The sequence below is a fragment of the Hypanus sabinus genome, chromosome 13 (genome assembly GCF_030144855.1).
Source record: "Hypanus sabinus isolate sHypSab1 chromosome 13, sHypSab1.hap1, whole genome shotgun sequence".
NCBI classification, from domain to species: domain Eukaryota; kingdom Metazoa; phylum Chordata; class Chondrichthyes; order Myliobatiformes; family Dasyatidae; genus Hypanus; species Hypanus sabinus.
Window position 1 is genome coordinate 80,516,346 of NC_082718.1, and position 19,235 is coordinate 80,535,580.

Below are 19,235 nucleotides of genomic sequence, written 5' to 3' on the forward strand. Positions count from 1 at the left end.
TAAAATTATTAGCATTAAATTCTTCGCATTGCATTTATGATTGTTTTTCTGATTTGTATATCACAGGCACTTTCCAAGTTTCCTTCCTTTATCCAATATCTTCCTGTATGATTCCACACAATGACTGCTATTTTAGACTTAAGAGGTGTGTCACGTACGTAAATTCAATTCAAGTTTAATTGTCTTTGACCATACATGGTGTAAATCACAGTACCAACAGTCACACGTGGCACAAAGCATGCACAAGGTTGCAAGCAAGGTAAGATACAGCAGCCATGCAATAAGAGAGTCCTGACTGAAGACACGGAAATCTGCAGCTTGTCTTCTGCCAAGCCAGTACTGGGCAGCAGTGCACACCGACCCTGATGGAAACAGATAGAAATATTTGAGAACAGGTTACTGGAGGTTAGTATCATTGGTTATTCCTATCAACTCTTTGCTCATGCCTAAACACAAAGATACTTCTGCATCTCTTTTACCCTTATCTTACTCACCACATTGACAGTCTTTGTGAAATCTGTAACAAAGGAAAAGAAAACGGGGAATCCAATGCATTGTCCAAAGACACCGAAATCAGAGAAACTAGGCAGTGTTCCACCAGAAAGTATCCATCAGTCACATTTAAGTGAAAGAAAAAATCCCAGCACTGAATGTAAACTGATTCTGTCATGTTTCGGAGCAACATTTACTAAGATAACTGTCCCTGAACCACAGTGAGTTGGATAGCCAGCATTATGTAATGCAATAACACATTTTCATAGTGAATAATACTTTCTGCTGATACCATCACTACAATTACAAATCACTATTCCACTCACAGACCCCTAACTTAAATGGCAGTTGCTGTGAATGCTAATTCTTTAAGTCAGTCTGAACCAAACTTAAACACAGATGACGTTTACAGATGCTGGAACTCCAAAGCAACGCACAAAATGCTGGAGGAACTTAGCTGGCCAGGCAGCATCTATGGAAAAAAGTACAGTCGGCATTTTCAGGCCAGTCCTGCTAAAAAGTCTCAGCCCAAAACGTCGACTGTAACTATGAAAATGGACAAGGGAGTGCCAGTGGATGCAGTGTACCTGGACTTTCAGAAAGCCTTTGATAAGGTCCCACATAGGAGATTAGTGGGCAAAATTAAAGCACATGGTATTGGGGTTAGGGTACTCGCGTGGATAGAAAATTGGTTGGCAGACAGGAAACCAAGAGTGGGGATTAATGGGTCCTTTTCAGAATGGCAGGCAGTGACTAGTGGGGTACCGCAAAGCTCGGTGCTGGGACTGTAGCTAATTACAATATATATTAATGATTTAGATGAAGGGATTAAAAATAACATTAGCAAATATGCTGATGACACAAAGCTGGGTGACAGTGTGAAATGTCAGGAGGATGTTATGAGAATGCAGAGTGACTTGGACAGGTTAGGTGAGTGGGCAGATGCATGGCAGTTGCAGTTTAATATGGATAAATGTGAGGTTATCCACTTTGGTGGCAAGAACAAGAAGGCAGATTACTATCTGAATGATGTCAAGTTAGGAAAAGGGGAAGTACAATGAGACCTAGGTGTTCTTGTACATCAGTCACTGAAAGTAAGCATGCAGGTACAGCAGGCAGTGAAGAAAGCTAATGGGATGTTGGCCTTCATGACAAGGGGAATTGAGTATAGGAGCAAAGAGGTCCTACTGCAGTTGTACAGGGCCCTGGTGAAACCACACCTGGAGTATTGTGTTGAGTTTTGGTCTCCAATTTTGAGGAAGGACATTCTTGCTATTGAGGGAGTGCAGCGTAGGTTCACGAGGTTAATTCCTGGGTTGGCAGGACTGTCATATGTTGAAAGATTGGAGCGATTGGGCTTGTATACACTGGAATTTAGAAGGATGAGAGGGGATCTGATTGAAACATATAAGATTATTAAGGAATTGGACACGGTAGGGGCAGGAAAAATGTTCCTGATGCTGGGGGAGTCCAGAACCAGAGGCCACAGTTTAAGAATAAGGGGTAGGCCATTTAGAAAAGAGTTGAGGAAAAACTTTTTCACCCAGAGAGTTGTGGGGGTCTGGATTGCTCTGCCTCAGAAAGCAGTGGAGGCCAATTCTCTGGATGCTTTCAAGAAAGAGTTAATTAGAGCTCTTAAAGTCAAGGGATATGGGGAGAAGGCAGGAAAGGGGTAGTGATTGTGGATGATCAGCCATGATCACATTGAATGGCAGTGCTGGCTCGAGGGGCCGAATGGCCTACTCCTGCACCTATTGCCTATTGTCTGTACTTTTTCTCATTGATGCTACCTGGCCTGCTGAGTTCCTCCAGCATTTTGTCTGTGTTGCTCAGACTTCCAACATCTGCAAAGTTTCCCTAGTTTGTGAAATGCTGGAGGAATTCAGCAGGTCAGGCAGCATTTTTGGAAATGAATAAACAGTTTACATTTTGGGCCGAGATCTTTCTTCAAGGTTGAAATGGAAGGGGGAAAACACCAGAATAAAAAAGTGGAGGGAGGGGAAGGAGGATAGCTGGAAGGTGATAGATGAAAACAAGTGGGTGAGAAAGGTCAAAGGCTGGAAAGGAAGGAATCAGATAGGAGAGCAGAGTGGACCATAGGGGAAAGTGAAGGAGGAGGGAACCCAGGGGGAGGTGAGGTGATAGGCAAGAGAGAAGAGGAAAGAGGCCAGAGTGGGGAATAGAGGAAAGGGGGAAGAGGAGGGAAAATCAATATTCATGCATCAGGTCGGAGGCTACTCGAACAGAATAAAGGTGTTTCTCCTCCACCCTGACGGTGACCTCATCTTGGCACAAGAGGAGGCTATGGACCAACATGCCAGAATGGGAGTGGGAATCAAATGGTAAGTTCCGCTTTTAGCGGATGGAGCAGAGGTGTTTGATGAAATGGTCCCCCAATTTACCACACGTCTCAGCAATGCATAGGTGGTCACATCAGGAGCGTCAGACATAATAGATGACTCTAGCAAATCCACAGGTGAAGTGTTAACCAAACTTAATTTTTCAACTTATCTTAGAAAGGATATACCGACATTGGAGAGGGTTCAGAGAAGATTCATGAGAATGGTTTCAGGAATGAAAGGGTAACTGTATGAGGATCGTCTGGCAGCTCTTGGGCTGTATTCCCTGGAGTTCAGGAGAATGACGGAGGATCTCATAGAAACATTCAGAAGGCCTGAACAGATTAGATATGGCCAAGTTATTTTCCATGGTAGGGGATTCTAGGACAAGAGGGCACAACTTCAGGATTGGAGGACGTCCTTTTAGAACAGAGATGCAGAGAAATTACTTTAGTCAGAGGGTGGTATATCTGTGGAATTTGTTGCCACGAGTGGCTGTGGAGGCCAAGTCATTGGATGCATTTAAGGCAGAGATAGATAGGTTCTTGATTAGCCAGGGCATCAAAGGGTATGGGGTGAAGGCAGGGGAGTGGGGGTGACTGGAAGAACTGGATCAGCCCACAATTGAATGATGGAGCAGACTCAATGGGCTGAATGGTCTACTTCTGCTCCTATATCTTATAGTCTTAACTACATCACCTGTTCTGACTCACATGTAGATATTATACCTCTCACTCTATATCCCCATTGATTATATGCATGCTTACCAAAGCTGTGTAGTTCTTGTTGACTGTCTATTAACACCACGCTTCTTCATGGTATGATCCAGGTGCGGGTCAATAGGATTAGGCAGTTCAAATGATTTGGCACAGAATGGATGGGCCGAAGTGCCTGTGCTGTAGTTTGCTATGACTCTATGTATCTTGTCATGTAGTTTAAGACTCTTATTCTGTACTGTGAACCATTTACATCTGAATAACTCAGTTGTGGCAAAGCTTATCTTTTGGGTAGTAATCATTTTTCAACTTTCAGCAGTTTTTGCTTCAACTAATTCTGCAGTCTTCTTGAAGCGACATGGAACAGCCAACACTAGATGTAACCTGTCATGTAATTTTCCAAATCTGTACTCTGAAAGTTTCTTTTCCCTTTTAACCACTTGGGAAATTTATGGAATAATTCTTAGCCTGCAGAGAACCTACTGAAATGGTCTGGAATGTCAAAAATTTATGCATTTAACATAATTTCTCTGAACCAACATGCAGACTACACCTGAAGGCCATTAGACCAGAAGACATAGGAGTAGAATTAGGCCATTCAGCCCATCGAGCCTGCCCTGCCATGGCTGATCCTGGATACCACTCAACCCCATACACCTGCCTTCTTGCCATTCCTTTGATGCCCTACAGGAAACAATCAACTTCCACCTTAAATATATCCATGGACTTAGCTTCCACTGCAGTCTGTGGCAGAGCATTCCACAGACCTACTACTTTCTGGCTAAAAATTCCCTCCTTACCTCTGTTGCCCCTCAGTTTTGAGGCAGTGCCCTCTAGTTCTGGATACCCCCACCATAATAAACATCCTCTCCACATCTACCATATCGAGTCCTTTCAACATTTGGTAGGTTTCAATGAGATCCCTCAGCATTCTTCTAAATTCCAGTGAGTACAGGCCCAAAGCAGCCAAATGTTCCTCACATATTAACTCCTTCATTCCCAGAATCATCCTTGTGAACCTCCTCTGGACTCTCTCCAATGACAACACATCCTTTCGGAGATATGGGGCCCAAAACTGTTGACAATACACCAAATACGGTCTGACTAGTATCTCATAAAGCCTCAGCATTATCTCCTTGCTTCTATATTCTATTCCCCTTGAAATAAGTGCCAAATTGCATTTGCCTTCTTTACCACGGACTCAACCTGTAAATTAACCTTCTGGGAGTCTTGCATGAGGATTCCTAAGTCCCTCTGCACCTCTGATGTTTGAAGCTTCTCCTCATTTAGAAAATAGACTGTACTATTGTTCCTTTTACCAAAATGCATTATCATAGATTTCACTGTATTGCATCTGTCACTTTTTGCCCATTCTTCCAATTAGTCTAAGTCCTGCAGCAATCACGTTGCTTCCTCAGCACTACCTACCCCTCCTTCCTCTGAAGTCTGAACACTGATGTCCCGAGCTGCAAAAGAGTCATGCTAATTGTCATGTTGCCATGTCTCTCCATTGTTGTCAGAACTTGTGCATAAACTCCAGCATTCCCCATACTTCGAAAGAATGACAGTGTCTATAAATTGCTTTAGGGTGTCTGGGGGATGAAAATAAACATAAGCCTTTCTTTTTACATTGGGGCAAACAGTAGTTAACACTCAACCTCATTTTACCAATGAATGATTATTTTAGTTACAAGGTTTTCAATTAGAAGCTTAAAAGCTAAAGGAGATTTGGCATGTTCCAAATACTCTAACAACTTTACAGATGCGCTGATGAAAGTACCCTGACTGGTTGCATTATGGCCTGGTATGGCAATTCCAATGTAGAGGCCGCAGAGACTAGTGTTCATTACCCTGGGTCAATCATGGCCCAACCCTCCTGAAACCATCCAGATGAGCAGCTGCCTCTGGAAGGTGCCATCTATCATCAAGGGTCCCCACCATTCAGGTCATCCCCTCTTCTAAACTGTTGCCGTAAGGTAGGAGGTACAGAAGCCTAAAGTTCAGCACAGCTACTTTACTACAACCATAAAGTTCTTCAAATGACCCACACAACCCTAACGCTACCTCGGCAACAGAACATTACGACCACCTTTAGCACTACCACAAAGATGGAAGGGGGTAGTTTCAAGGGGGATGTGAGGGGTACGTTTTTTACTCAGAGAGCGGCGGATGCCGGGAATGTGCTGCCTGGTATGGTGGTAGAGACAAACACAGTGCTGCTGGAAAGTTTGTGAACCCTATAGAATTTTCACTATTACTACATATGACCTAAAATGTGATCAACTCCTCATGTAAGTCCTAAAGCTAGATAAAGAAAACCCAATTAAACGAATAACACCAAAATCATTATACTTATTCATTTATTTGTTGAGAAAAACGCTCCAATATTACATGTATTTGTTGGGACAAGTATGTGAAACTCTGGGGTAATCTCTTCTACAAAAGCTACTTGGAGTCAAGTGTTTCAATCAACGGGATGGGATTGGAGGTGAGAGTTGTAGAGGTGCCCTGCCCTAAAATAAGACACACAAAGTCAGGTTACTGACAGAGCCTGCTCTTCGCAAGAAAGATCGGTTTATGTGCAGCAGGCCTCAAACAAAACAACATTCAGATTACCTTAAAAGAAGAATTGTAGAGATGCATGAAGCTGGAAAAGGCTACAAAAACATTTCTAAAGACTTGAGTGTTCACCAGTCCACAGTAAGAGAAATTGTCTACAAATGTAGGAAACTCAGTTGCTGTTCTCTGTAGGAACTGGCAATCTGCAAAGATCACACCAAAAGCACAATATGCCATGCTAAAGGAGGTGAAAAAAAGCAAGGGTACCAGCCAAAGACCTGCAGAAATCTCTAGAATTTGCTGAAGTCGCTGTTCATGTGTCTGCTTTAAGAAAAACTCTGAACAAGAAAGGACACCATGGAGGAAACCACTGCTCTTCAAAAAAAATATTGCTGCACATCTCATGTTTGCAAAAGACCACCTGGATGTTCTACAACACTTCTGGGACAATGTTCTGCGGACAGATGAGACAAAAGTTGAACTTTTTGGCAGAAACGTGCATTGATATGTTTGGAGGAAAAAGGACACTGCACACCAACACCAAAATCTCATCCTAGCTGTGAAGCACGGCGGAAAGAACATCATCGTTTGGGGCTGCTTTGCTACCTTAGGGCCTGGACAGCTTGCAATCATTGAGGGAACATTGAATTCAAAATTGCATGAAGGCATTTTACAGGAGAATGACAGGGTCTCAGTCCGTCACCTGAAGCTTAATAGAAATTGGATAATGCAACAAGACAATGATCTGAAAGACAAGAGTAAATCAACAACAGAATGGCTTAAAAAGAAGAAAATTTGTGTGTTGGAATGGCCAAATCAAAGACCTGAACTTAATCCTCTAGAAATGTTGTGGAAGGACCTGAAGCAAGCAGTTAATGCAAGGAAGCCCATTAACAACCCAGAGATGAAGCTGTTTTGAAAGGAAGAATGGGCTAACATTCCTCCAAACTGATGTGCAGGACTGATCAACAGTTACCAGAAACATTTGGTTGAACTTATTGCTGTACAAGGGGGTGGGGGGGGGGGGAGGTCACACCAGTTACTGAAAGGAAAGTACATGTATTATTGGATTTTTTTTTTCTCAATAAATAAATGAACAAGATAATGTTTTTGTGTTATTTATTTAATTGGGTTCTCTCTACCTAGTTTTAGGAAGATCTGATCAAATTTTAGGTCATATTTGTGCAGAAATAGAGAAAATGTTACGGTGTTCACTAACTTTCTAGCACCACTGTGTGTGAAAGAGGCTTTCAAGAGACATTTTGATAGGCACATGAATGTAATGAAGATGGAAAGATATGGACATAGTGTTGGTAGGAGATATTAGTATTTGGGTATTTTTAATTTGCACAGCATTGTTCCTGTGCTGTACTCTTCTATGTTCTATTAACTTGTCTCTAACACAAGAGATTTTGCAGATGCTGGAGATCCAAAGCAACACACACAAAATGCTGGAAGAACTCAGCAGGTCAGGCAGTGTCTATGGAAAGGAATAAAGAGTCAATGTTTTGGGTTGAGACTCTTCATCAACTATGTTTTACTCTTCCAGTCTTCTTTATCTTCACTATCTTGTATATTTATGTAAAGTTTCTATATAGTTTATGTCCTGTGTTATGTTTTGACTGTACCTACGTGCCTATGATGTTGCTGCAATCAATCTTTCACTCTACCTGAACCTCGACCTACTTGTGCACATAATGAGAAACTTGACTAGTTTTCAGGGTGGTGGTGTGTGCAGATACATGTCTACCATGGCACTCCTTTCCTCTGCTAGCCTGCAGGTTACCCTTGGGCAAGGTGTAGCCCCTGCTTAGCCCCCTGATCAGGATCACGTGAAACCATGGGAGCAGGTGGTGGATGGTCGTACGAGCAGCCGGTGTACATCACAAGTACAGGTCATGCGACCACTGATGCCAGGCATACAACCTCGAAGTGTATTGATAATGGCTGGGGTCACCCGTTTTGCAAAGACACTGCCCAGAAGAGGGCAATGTCAAACCACTTCTGCAGGAAAATTTGTCAAGAACAATCATGGTCGAGACCATGAGTGCCCATTTCACATGACACAGCATATGATGATGCTGGAGAGTTTTCATCAGAAACAAAATCAACACTAGAAGCACCACATAAGAACAATGTATAAGAGGCCGAGGCAGGGGCCTGGCATGCCATTTGACCCCTCATGCCAGCTCCAGCATTCAGAGAGACCCTGCCGAGTCTTTAGCTCCAGACCTGCAACAACTCAATGTCCCTTGTTTTTATTTAACATCCAGAAACTTGCCAATCTCTTTCCTGAATATACTCATCATTATTCTGTCCGGAATACTAAGGATTCTCTGATCTCAAGGTGAAAACAAGAAGCAAAGGACATTTCTTAGGCAGAAGAGTTTCACAAGCATCAGAATCATGTTTACTATCACTGACATATGGTATGTCATGAAATTTGTTGTCTTGTGGCAGCAGTACAATGCAATACATAAGATACTATACGCTATAATAAAAATATATAAAACACTAAATTAGTAGTGCAAAAGAGAGCAAAAATAGCGAGGTAGTGTTCATGGGTTCATTGGCTATTCAGAAATCTGATGGCAAAAGGGAGGTAGCTGTTTCTAAAATATTGCATGTGTGTCTTCTGGCTCCTGTGCCTCCTCTCTGATGTTAGTACTAAGAAGAGAGCATATCCTGGGCGAAGGAGGTCCTGAATGATGGATGCCACCATTTTAAGGCATTGTCTTTTAAAGATGTCCTTCATGCAGGGGAGGCTAGTGCTCATGATGAAGCTGGCCTGAGTTTGCAGCTCTTCAGCTTTTGCTGGTCCTGTGCAGTGGCCCCTCCAAACCAAGCAGTTAGAACAACACACACAAAATGCTGGTGGAACGCAGCAGGCCAGGCAGCATCTATAGGGAGAAGCACTGTCGACGTTTCGGGCCGAGACCCTTCATCAGGACTAACTGAAAGGAAAGATAGTAAGAGATTTGAAAGTAGTGGGGGGAGGGGGAAATGTGAAATGATAGGAGAAGACCGGAGGGGGTGGGGTGAAGCTGAGAGCCAGAAAGGTGATTGACAAAAGGGATACAGAGCTAGAGAAGGGAAAGGATCATGGGATGGGAGGCCTCGGGAGAAAGAAAGGGGGAGGGGAGCACCAGAGGGAGATGGGGAACAGGCAGAGTGATGGGCAGAGAGAGAAAGAAAAAAAAGGGGAGGGGGGAAAAACTAAATATATCAGGGATGGGGTAAGAAGGGGAGGAGGGGCATTAACAAAAGTTAGAGAAGTCAATGTTCATGCCATCAGATTGGAGGCTACCCAGCTGGTATATAACGTTCCTCCAACCTGAGTGTGGCTTCATCTTGGCAGTAGAGGAGGCCATGGATAGACATATCAGAATGGGAATGGGACGTGGAATTAAAATGTGTGGCCACTGGGAGATCCTGCTTTCTCTGGCGGACAGAGCGTAGGTGTTCAGCGAAACAGTCTCCCAGTCTGCGTCGGGTCTCACCAATATATAAAAGGCCACACTGGGAGCACCGGACGCAGTATACCACACCAGCCGACTCACAGGTGAAGTGTCGCCTCACCTGGAAGGACTGTCTGGGACCCTGAATGGTGGTGAGGGAGGAAGTGTAAGGGCAGGTGTAGCACTTGATCCGCTTGCAAGGATAAGTGCCAGGAGGGAGATCGGTGGGAAGGGATGGAGGGGATGAGTGGACAAGGGAGTCGTGTAGGGAGTGATCCCTGTGGAAAGCAGAATGAATGGGGGAGGGAAAGATGTGCTTGGTAGTGGAATCCCGTTGGAGGTGATGGAAGTTACGGAGAATTATACGTTGGACCCAGAGGCTGGTGGGGTGGTAGGTGAGGACAAGGGGAACCCTATCCTTAGTGGGGTGGTGGGCAGATGGGGTGAGGGCAGATGTGTGGGAAATGGGAGAGATGCGTTTGAGACCAGAGTTGATGGTGGAAGAAGGGAAGCCCCTTTGTTTACAAAAGGAAGACATCTCCTTCGTCCTGGAATGAAAAGTCTCATCCTGAGAGCAGATGCGGCAGAGACGGAGGAATTATGAGAAGGGGATAGCATTTTTGCAAGAGACAGGGTGGAAGAGGAATAGTCCAGGTCGCTGTGAGAGTCTGTAGGCTTATTGAGTGTACTGAGTGTAAGCAGTTAGAATGCTCTTCATGGTACATCTGTAGAAATCTGCTAGACATACCAAATCTCTCAAACTCCTAATGAAATGTAGGTGCTGACATGCCTTCTTCATAATTGCATCAATGTACTGGGCCCAGGATAAATCTTCAGAGATGTTGGCACCCAGGGACTTGAAACTGCTCAACTTTTCCACTACTGACCACCTGACAAGGACCCAGCTATTCACAATCTGGCTAACAACCGAGCCGAAGGGATGAAATATTATATTTCCAAGTCTATTGATGATACAAATCTATTGGGAATTGCAAATGAGCAAGAATGTAAAGAAACTTCAAGGGAATATAAACAAGTGATAAGAACATGCTGGATGAACATAATGCCAAAAAGTGTCATATCATCCACTTTGATATTCAAAGCAGAAAAACAGAATTGTTTTTGAAGTGATGAAAGACTTGGAAATGTAATGTCTAAGGAGACCTAGGTGTCTTGTAATAAATCATGGAAGACTGGAATGTAGTTGGTGGAATTAACAAGAAGGTACGTGATGTTTATTAGAAAATGAGTTGAGTACAATAGAATACATGTCTTACTGTATTTACATTGGTGTGGGTGAGAGTGTATTGATATCCTTAAAAATTATATGGAAGGTGCAATAAGGATTCATTGCGCTGGTTCCAAGGGTAATGGATTTGCCGTATGAAGAGATATTGAGTTGATTGGCCCAATATTTTATCAAGTTTAGAACAATGCAAGGTGATCATATTGAAACATGCCAACATTTTTAGCAACAACATGCTGGGGGAATCTCAGCAGATCAGACACCATTTAGGGACTTGATGTTTTGGGCTGAGGTGCTTCATTGGGACTGGAAAGGAAGGAGAAAAGAATAAAAGAAGGGGGTGATGGTGATGGAGGAGCATGAGTGGGCGGGTTATAGGTGAGGGGTTAGATAGGTAGGTGAGGCAGGGAGATGAAAAGGAATGATATGAGAAGATGGGAGAAGAAGGCATCTGATAGACGTGGAAAGTAGACCATAGAATAAAGGGAAGGAGGTGGTGAACCAGAGGGAGTTGAAGGGCAGGTTGTGAGGGGGCAACAGTAATGAGGGAAAGCAAAATGTGGTGGGGGATCATGGGAATGGTCACCAGGTATCAACTTCTCCCATTTAATTTTTTTTCCAATTTGATGCAGGGAGGTTTGCCCAGCCTGAACTCTGGAGTGAGGGACAGAGTGAGCTATGTAGGACCAAGCTGAGAGCAGTTTCTTCCTTCACAGGTTGGTAAATCTTTGAGGGTTGAGGAGACCTAGTCACTGGGTGCACTCTTAACAGAATGATAGATTTCTGGGTATTAAGGGAGTCCGAAGCTATGGGCACAGTGCAGAAAAAAAAAACAGGTCGAATGGTGGCATAGACAGCGAGAGACCATCAGTTCTCTTTCTGCTAATTCTCATCCTCTTGTTACCAGCTCCGCCCTTAATGGCGCAGCTTCTTGCGTCTGTGACCTCTGGTTCCAGACTCCCCCGGTGTGGGGAATGAGCTTGTTTATCCCGTCGAGACCCACAAAAATTTCACTTGATTACCCCCCACCACCACCACGGGAGAAGGAGGCATCCGCATTTGCAAGTTCTTGGTGCGGTCTCACTGAAATGCCCGGCTTCCCCGCCAGAGTCTGATGTTGATTGTGGCATTTTCCCAGCGAACAGGTTGTTGCACCCGTAGCGCCGGCGGTGTAATACGGAACTGTTCCGGCAGAGCATGTAGTGTTTGCGGCAGCGGCGTGTGTTCATTGTTTGTTTGGGGTTGCGAGCTGACGGCCCGTGGCCCTCCTCCAGCACTGGAGGTTGGACCAAGTTGGGCCACTCTCGGAGGAGGTGAAGGGTCACTCCGGCAGGTGCAAATGGTGGCAGCTGCGGGAAGCTGATGGGACCGTAGCCTCGGACAAGCCGCGTTTCTCAGGTATGGACTTTCGGTCTGGGGTGGAAGTCGGGATCTGCTGCCGGGACGGTCCTCGGTGTTCCTTCTCGCTGAAGTTTGAAGGAAGTGGTCCGAACCGCAGGAGGTGCCAGACAGATCGTGAAGTTTGCTGGAGGTTGGATGTCGGCCCGGCCGGGGGGGACACGTTGGCGGCAGGAGCGGAGCTACCCCTCGGTATTAACCCCCAGGCCAAAACTCGCTCCTCTATACCCTTGATCCCGGAGTTTGCTTCTCACCTAACACCCACCCATGCTTCCCTCCTCCGCTCCGCTACCCCCACCTACCCCCTCCCCTCTCCTTCCCCCACCTAACCCATCCGTACCCTCTCCTACCCCTTTGATATTCTCTCCATCATCTTAATCCCGTTTGAACGGAGTTCGCTTTCTCCTCCAACACCCCCCAATGCTTTGGTCTCCCCCCTCCCCTTTTCCCCACCGTCTCCTGCACCACCCCGAGAAATTAACCTCCGCGTTGAGAACGAAATGTTTCCTATCCTGGGGTAGGGGAGTCGGCTGTAGAATCACCCGCACAAAAGAAACTGTTGTTCTTTCAGAATTGTTTTGTTTGGAAGGGGTTGTATTTTACACGAAGCCTGAATGAATTTGCCCTTTCCACAAGAAGAAAGCGCCTGGTGTAGTCTTTAGAAAATGCTCTTCAACACGCGTTCACATGTAAATACTGTACCTGTATTTCTTGGTTGTTGGGAAATTGAGATGAATCGACTGCGGGGAGGTGGTGGGGGGAGAACCTCTGAATCCCCCCTTCCCTTCCCCCACGGAAGGTTGTCACAAACTGCATTGTTCGGGGACTGAGGGCAGATTGCAGACTCGACGTTGGGACCTATCATCAGTCAGGCATCTCGAAAGAACACAGTAACTTGGCAACACGTATTTTTTTTAATATATATTCTGCTTTTAAACCCGCCAGAGAAGCGGGATCTTACAACTTTCTTTTCATTGAATTTAACGCTGGTGCATTGTAAATTGTACGGGCTTGTCTCATTGTTTAGGATTTTGACATTCCAGGGACAAAAGAATCGTTTACAGATAGGATGGAAAATCAGTCTGTCTGAAAAATCTTACACACTGGTCTGTTTGGATGTTATTCTGTTTCCCTCTTAGTAACTTTTTGGACGAACCTTTTGTCCTGTTGTCCAATTGTTGCAAGAAAACATTGTTGTAATATTGCCATGCTTCAGATTTATTTATGTTAGTGGTCTTGTGATTAATGACACAGTCTGAACTCCTGTACTTTTTGTTGTATATAAAATGGGCTGCTGTCTGTGTTTTTGCCAAAACCGGTCCCACCCAACTACAAAGTTATCAGAATAGTTCACCAGACAGTGTATTGTGTTCTGTTCCAGAATGCCCAAGGCTTGATACCTTGCATGTTCCAATCTGCAGAGTTGCAATACTGCAATTGTTACTGACACTCACTTGCATTTAGAAAAAAACTTGAGAGAATTTAACATCCTAGTTGTTAATAAATATAAGATTAATTTTAAAAGTACATTTGGATAAATATCTAGATAAGTTTGGTGTGTACCAGGAGTTTCCAACCTGGGGTCTGTGAACTCCTTGGTAAATCGTATGGGTCCATGGCATAAAAAAGGTTGGGAACCCCTGGTTTAAAAGGCTATGGACCAAACGAGGACAAATGGGACTAGCTTAGGTGAAAACCTTGGTCGGCAAGTCCAAAGAGCCTGTAACCATGCTTTATGATATTAAATCTGAGCTCTGAGTTGGATGAAAATGTAGTGTGGTTTTAATTTTGGATCTTGTTCAATTGCTGGTCATTTCTGAGTTGTCTGTTACACAGATTAACAACAAAGGTAGACTTTGTGCCATAATTCTAGAGAGTTAAAATGGATGTTTCATTTTATCTACACGGGCTGTGCATAATGGGGCCTGATAACAGTTGTGTGACCGATCTATTTTAAACTTGTCTCAGGTAATGTGCAACTGTGTCGCTTGTTTGCGAGTGGGAGTGATATGCCAACTAGTTCATTATGTTCCGTATTGTGAGACGTGGGCAGTCATGATCTTTTTATGACCGTGATTGCTTTTCACAAATTGTTCTACAGAAGTGGTTTGCCATTGCCTTCTTCTGGGCAGTGTCTTTACAAGATGGGTGACCCCAGTCATTATTAATACCCTTCAGGGATTGTCTGCCCGGTGTCAGTGGTCGTACAACCAGGACTTGTGATATGCACCACCTGCTCATATGGCCATTCACCACCTGCCCCCATGGCTTCACGTGACCCTAATTGGGGAGGTGGGGCTAAGCAGGTGCTACACCTTGCCCAAGGGTGATCTGCAGGCTAGTTAGGGAGGGAGCACCTTACACCTCCTTTGGTAGAAACGTTTCTCCACCCTGCCACCCAACTGGTATCTTCTTGAAATTATGAAGTATCTAGCCTGCTCTGGATCAGTAAATGTAGAAATATCAGAAACTCTGAGCAAACCTTTGCCATTTTGCTAATCTCTCATTTTTAATTTGTCTGGCTTTTATTGTGTGGCTGGTGATTTGCTTTATGTCCATGGACCCCTCAGTTAATGGTGAGGGACTGTTGCATTAGAAGAGTTTGGGAACCCCTGCTCTAAGATGAGAGTTTTGTGTGAAGCTGTTGTTGACTGTGTGGAAAAGCATACCGTCCACTTGAAAGACAGATACTAGACTTCTGCTTTGAGAAGATGCTGAAATAGGAGATGGATCTAGGCTTCATGGATGTATCCAGTGTAGATTTATTGAGGATTATTAGTTGCAAAGGAAGCTGAGAAGTGGGAATATATGTAAAAGGGGGAAAAACAAATCTTAGTGCATTGTATTTATGACCTTTGCTTTGGGAACTTTGAATCCGCTCGGCCTTATAGTATGTCATATTTCATGGTATCCATCCTCCTTCCCTTTCTCTTATGGTCTTCTGTCCTCTCTGATAAGTTTCCATCCTCTCCAGCCCTTTATCTTTCCCATCCACCCATCTTCACCTTTCACCTTCTCGCTATCCTCCTCTTCCCCCTACCTTTTTTATTTTGGTGTCTTCCACCTTTTCCAGTCCTGAAGAAGGGTCTTAGCTCAAAACGTTGACTGTTTATTCATTTCCATCAATGCTGCCTGACCTGAGTTTCTCCAACATTTCCCAAGTTACTTTGGATTTCCAGCATTTGCAGACCTTCTTGTGTTTATGTCATATTTAAGGACGCTTTTCATATATTGCAGTGACAGAGCAGATGAACATTTTTTGCATATGTGGTGATATGTTTAGTAATTGTGAAAAGGTACAAAGCCCTACATTATGAGGGCACTTTATAATGTGGGTTTTCTGGTGGTTATTCATACTGCAGTGTAATTGAGTCTGGTTCCTAAAGAGTGTGCTATAAACAGTGGTAACTAAGTGAAGGTACAACACAAGAACGCAGGCGTGCCAAACATATTACATTAACCTTTCTTGAATGGGTATAACATAACTTGGATTTGTGCTATGCAGGCCTTTGGATGCAAAGGATTGGAATATAACGTTCAGAGTAACTTTATTATCAAAGTACATTGTGTAATGGTTAGTACAGCACTTTACAGTACAGGCAGCCCGGGTTTAATTACCACCACTGACTGTAAGGACTTTGTATGTTCTCCCTGTGACCTCATGGGTTTCCTCCGGGTGCTCAGGTTTCCTCTCACAGTCCAAAGACATACCGGCTGGTGGGTTAATTAGTCATTGCAAATTGTCCCATGATTAGGCCAGGATTAAATCAGCAGTTGCTGGGCAGTGCAGCTTGAAGGGCTGGAAGGGCCTATTCCTTGCTGTATCTCAATTAATAAAAGCAAATGTCGCAATGTTTTACCCTGAGATTCATTTTCTTGCAGGCATTCATACTAGAACAAAGAAATACCATACAATCAATGAAAAACTACACAGAAAGTCTGACAATTAACCTATGTGCAAAAGGAGACGAGATGATCAAATACAAATAAGTAAATAATGCTGAGGATATGATTTGCAGTGTCCTTGAAAGTGAGTACATAGGTTGTGTTCACTGTTTAAGTGAGTGAAGTTATCCACATTGGTTCACATGCCTGTTCCCTGAAGCTGGAGGTGTGACTCCTGAGGTTCCTGTACCTCCATCCCCAATGGCAGTAGTGAGGAGAGAGCACGGCCTGGAGAGTGGCAGTCCTTGATGATGGGTGCTGCTTTCTTGTGGCAGATGTGCTTAATCATAAGGAGAGCTTTTCCTGTGACGGACTGCTCTGTATCTACTTTTTGCAGACTTTTCTGTTAGAAGGTATGTCATAGCTAAGCAAAGCAATGGTTAAGCACATGCAGAGTACTAAGTAAATCTGTGAACCATACCATATCCCAGAACCTGTTTTGTTAGTGGTAATTTTGGGCATCACTTAGAAGCTTGGAAGGAGTGTGGTTTGATTTACTAGAATAGTTATGGAACACGAGAGGTTAAGTTATGAGAAGCATTTCCACAAACTGTGGGTTGTGTTCAATTTGATTCAGGGTCTTAGACTTTGCAAACGTAGATGAGGAAAAATGTTTGTTAGTTGGGGAGTGAGTATTAAGGAAATAAGTGAAGAATGAAGTTCAGGATTTCATGAATGACTTTGGGCTGGTAAGAATTTGAGACTTTCGATTTCAATTGCATGAGGTTGGCTGTCTTAGGTAATGCATAGTTGTATAGCTTGTTTGCAGGTGGGAATAATGAATCAACCAGTTTCTCAGTACCAGCCCCATGTAAATCAGTGTCGGACTGTCAAAAGTTCTGAGCAGAACTATTGCCATTAATCTGCCATCTTTAATCTTTGAGGTGTTAATTATCACTGTGTGATTGATTTTAAATAATGCAAAGTTTTAAGGGAAAAGGGGTAAAGATTAGACTCAAGCCATAAAAAATTACAATATTTAATTGAAAGGTCAAACAACTACACTTTTAAAATATGAGATTCTGCAGATGCTGGATTGAACAGAACAGGAGCAACCAGTTAGTCCAATTGTCCAATTATCTTGGACAAAGTAATCTGTTTTACCGGTGACCTATCAGTTCATAAAAGATTTATTCTCCTCACACCTGGGTGATGTGGCTTTAGTGTTTACCAAAATTCCTAAATCAACAATCTCTCTCATAAAGAAGGACAAGGAAGTAAGTTCATGTGCAGACCCTCAGTTCTCCCTCTAGGTCAGGGGTCGGCAACGTTTACCACTGAAAGAGCCAATATGGACCCATTTCCCACAGAAAAGAAAACACTGGGAGCCACAAAACCCGTTTGACATTTAAAAAGAAATAACACTGCATACAACGGTTTTTTTTGCCTTTATGCTATGTATAAACAAACTATAATGTGTTGCATTTATGAAATTGATGAACTCCTGCAGAGAAAATGAAATTACATTTCTGCATGCAACAAAAACATTTTGAACTCCGAAAAAAAGACGTTGGGTTGAAGGTTACTCCATAGTTAGCCTACCTTGGATCGAAGAATTAAAAGAAAACGCGCACTGGCGGGTGTCAGGCATTGGCAGTGGTGATGTATATTAATAGCGATAAAAAACACGTTGTAGCAGTGTGCTACACGCTGCGCTAAAATAAAGACTGCAGTCAAAGGTAACTTTATTCAAACTAAACAGCCTTGCTTTAAAGCCTCCCTCAACCCGTCCCCGTGGGCGCGGATGCTCCAAAAGACACGTACTCACAAACCCCCGTAGGCTATCTCCCTTAGCCGGAACGGTGGCTAATTGTGAGCCGGTTCGGATGTGCCAGGAAATGGGGTCTCCACAAAGTTTTTAGATTGTACAAGATCACCATAATCTTCAAATTTCGAATTACATTTCAAAAGCTAACAAACCACGGAGAGCCGCATCACAGAGATGAAAGAGGCACATGCGGCTCCGGAGCCATGGGTTGCCAACCCCTGGCATAGGGGATGCTTGGACTTGTACGGACACATATGGGTTACTTCTGCATTGTTGCTGTGTCAAGTTCCTGTGACACCCCCCTTTGACAAACTTCTATAGATGTGTGGTGGAGAGTATACTGATCGACTGCATCACAGCCTGGTGTAGAAGCACCAAGGTCCTTGAACAGAAAATCCTACAAAAAGTGGTGGATATGGCCCAGTCCATGATGAGTAAAGTCCTTGCCACCTTTGAGTACGTCTGGCCGAAGCACTGTCGCAGGAAAGCAGCATCATCCAGGACATGCTCGCTCGCTGCTGCCATCAGGAAGAAGGTGCAGGAGCCTCAGGACTCACACTACCAGGTTCAGGAACTGTTATTACCCCTCAACCATCAGGCTCTTTAACCAAAGGAGATAACTTCACTTGCCCCATCATTGAACTGTACCCACAAGCCATGGACTCACTTTCAAGGACTCTTCATCTCATGTTCTCGATATTTGTTGCTTATTTATTTATTATTATTATTTCTTTCTTTTTGTATTTGCACAGTTTGTTGTCTTTTGCACACTGGTTGAACACCCAAGTTGGTGCGGTCATTCATTGATTCTGTTGTGGTTATTATTCTATGGATTTATTGAGTATGCCTGCAAGAAAATAAATCTCAGGGTTGTATATGGTGACATATATGTACTTTGATAATAAAATTATTTTGAAAGTTGAGCTTTAAACTGCAATGAGCACTTCCTGCAGAGACTGCAACAGTTCAAGAAGACAGTTCAACCCTCAAAGCCAATTGGAGTGAAGCAATAAGTTCTTGATCTAACAATGATGTCTGCATTCCATACTTATAAAACTAGCTTTATCTTTTCCATAGATGCTATAGAACAGATATATTGGATGTTATGGAAAAACCAAGCATGATAGACAAATATTTCAGTTGATTGTCAAGTCTGAAATGCTCCAATCATTGTTCTGCTGGAGGATTTTACAAGTAATTGAAAAAATATAGTTAATTGTATTGGTTCAGTCAAATCACAGCCTCCCTTAGCATCTTCTCATTGCCTTCCACTGAAGAAATGGATGATGATTACAGTGCAATTCTTGTCTTTGG

At 43.5% G+C, this 19,235-nt stretch overlaps 1 protein-coding gene across 4 annotated transcripts in view; it reads left to right on the top strand.

Moving 5' to 3' along the window:
• Positions 1-12,056: 12,056 nt before the first annotated feature.
• Positions 12,057-19,235, top strand: part of LOC132404048 (uncharacterized) — a 267,886-nt gene continuing 260,707 nt past the window's right edge. For 3 of the 4 annotated variants that reach the window (XM_059988027.1, XM_059988026.1, XM_059988028.1), the window contains exon 1: positions 12,115-12,208. The gene's annotated coding sequence lies outside the window, so the exon portion shown is untranslated. Of the gene's footprint in view, positions 12,209-19,235 lie in introns of all 4 variants that reach the window. The other variant, XM_059988029.1, reaches the window with a different exon arrangement.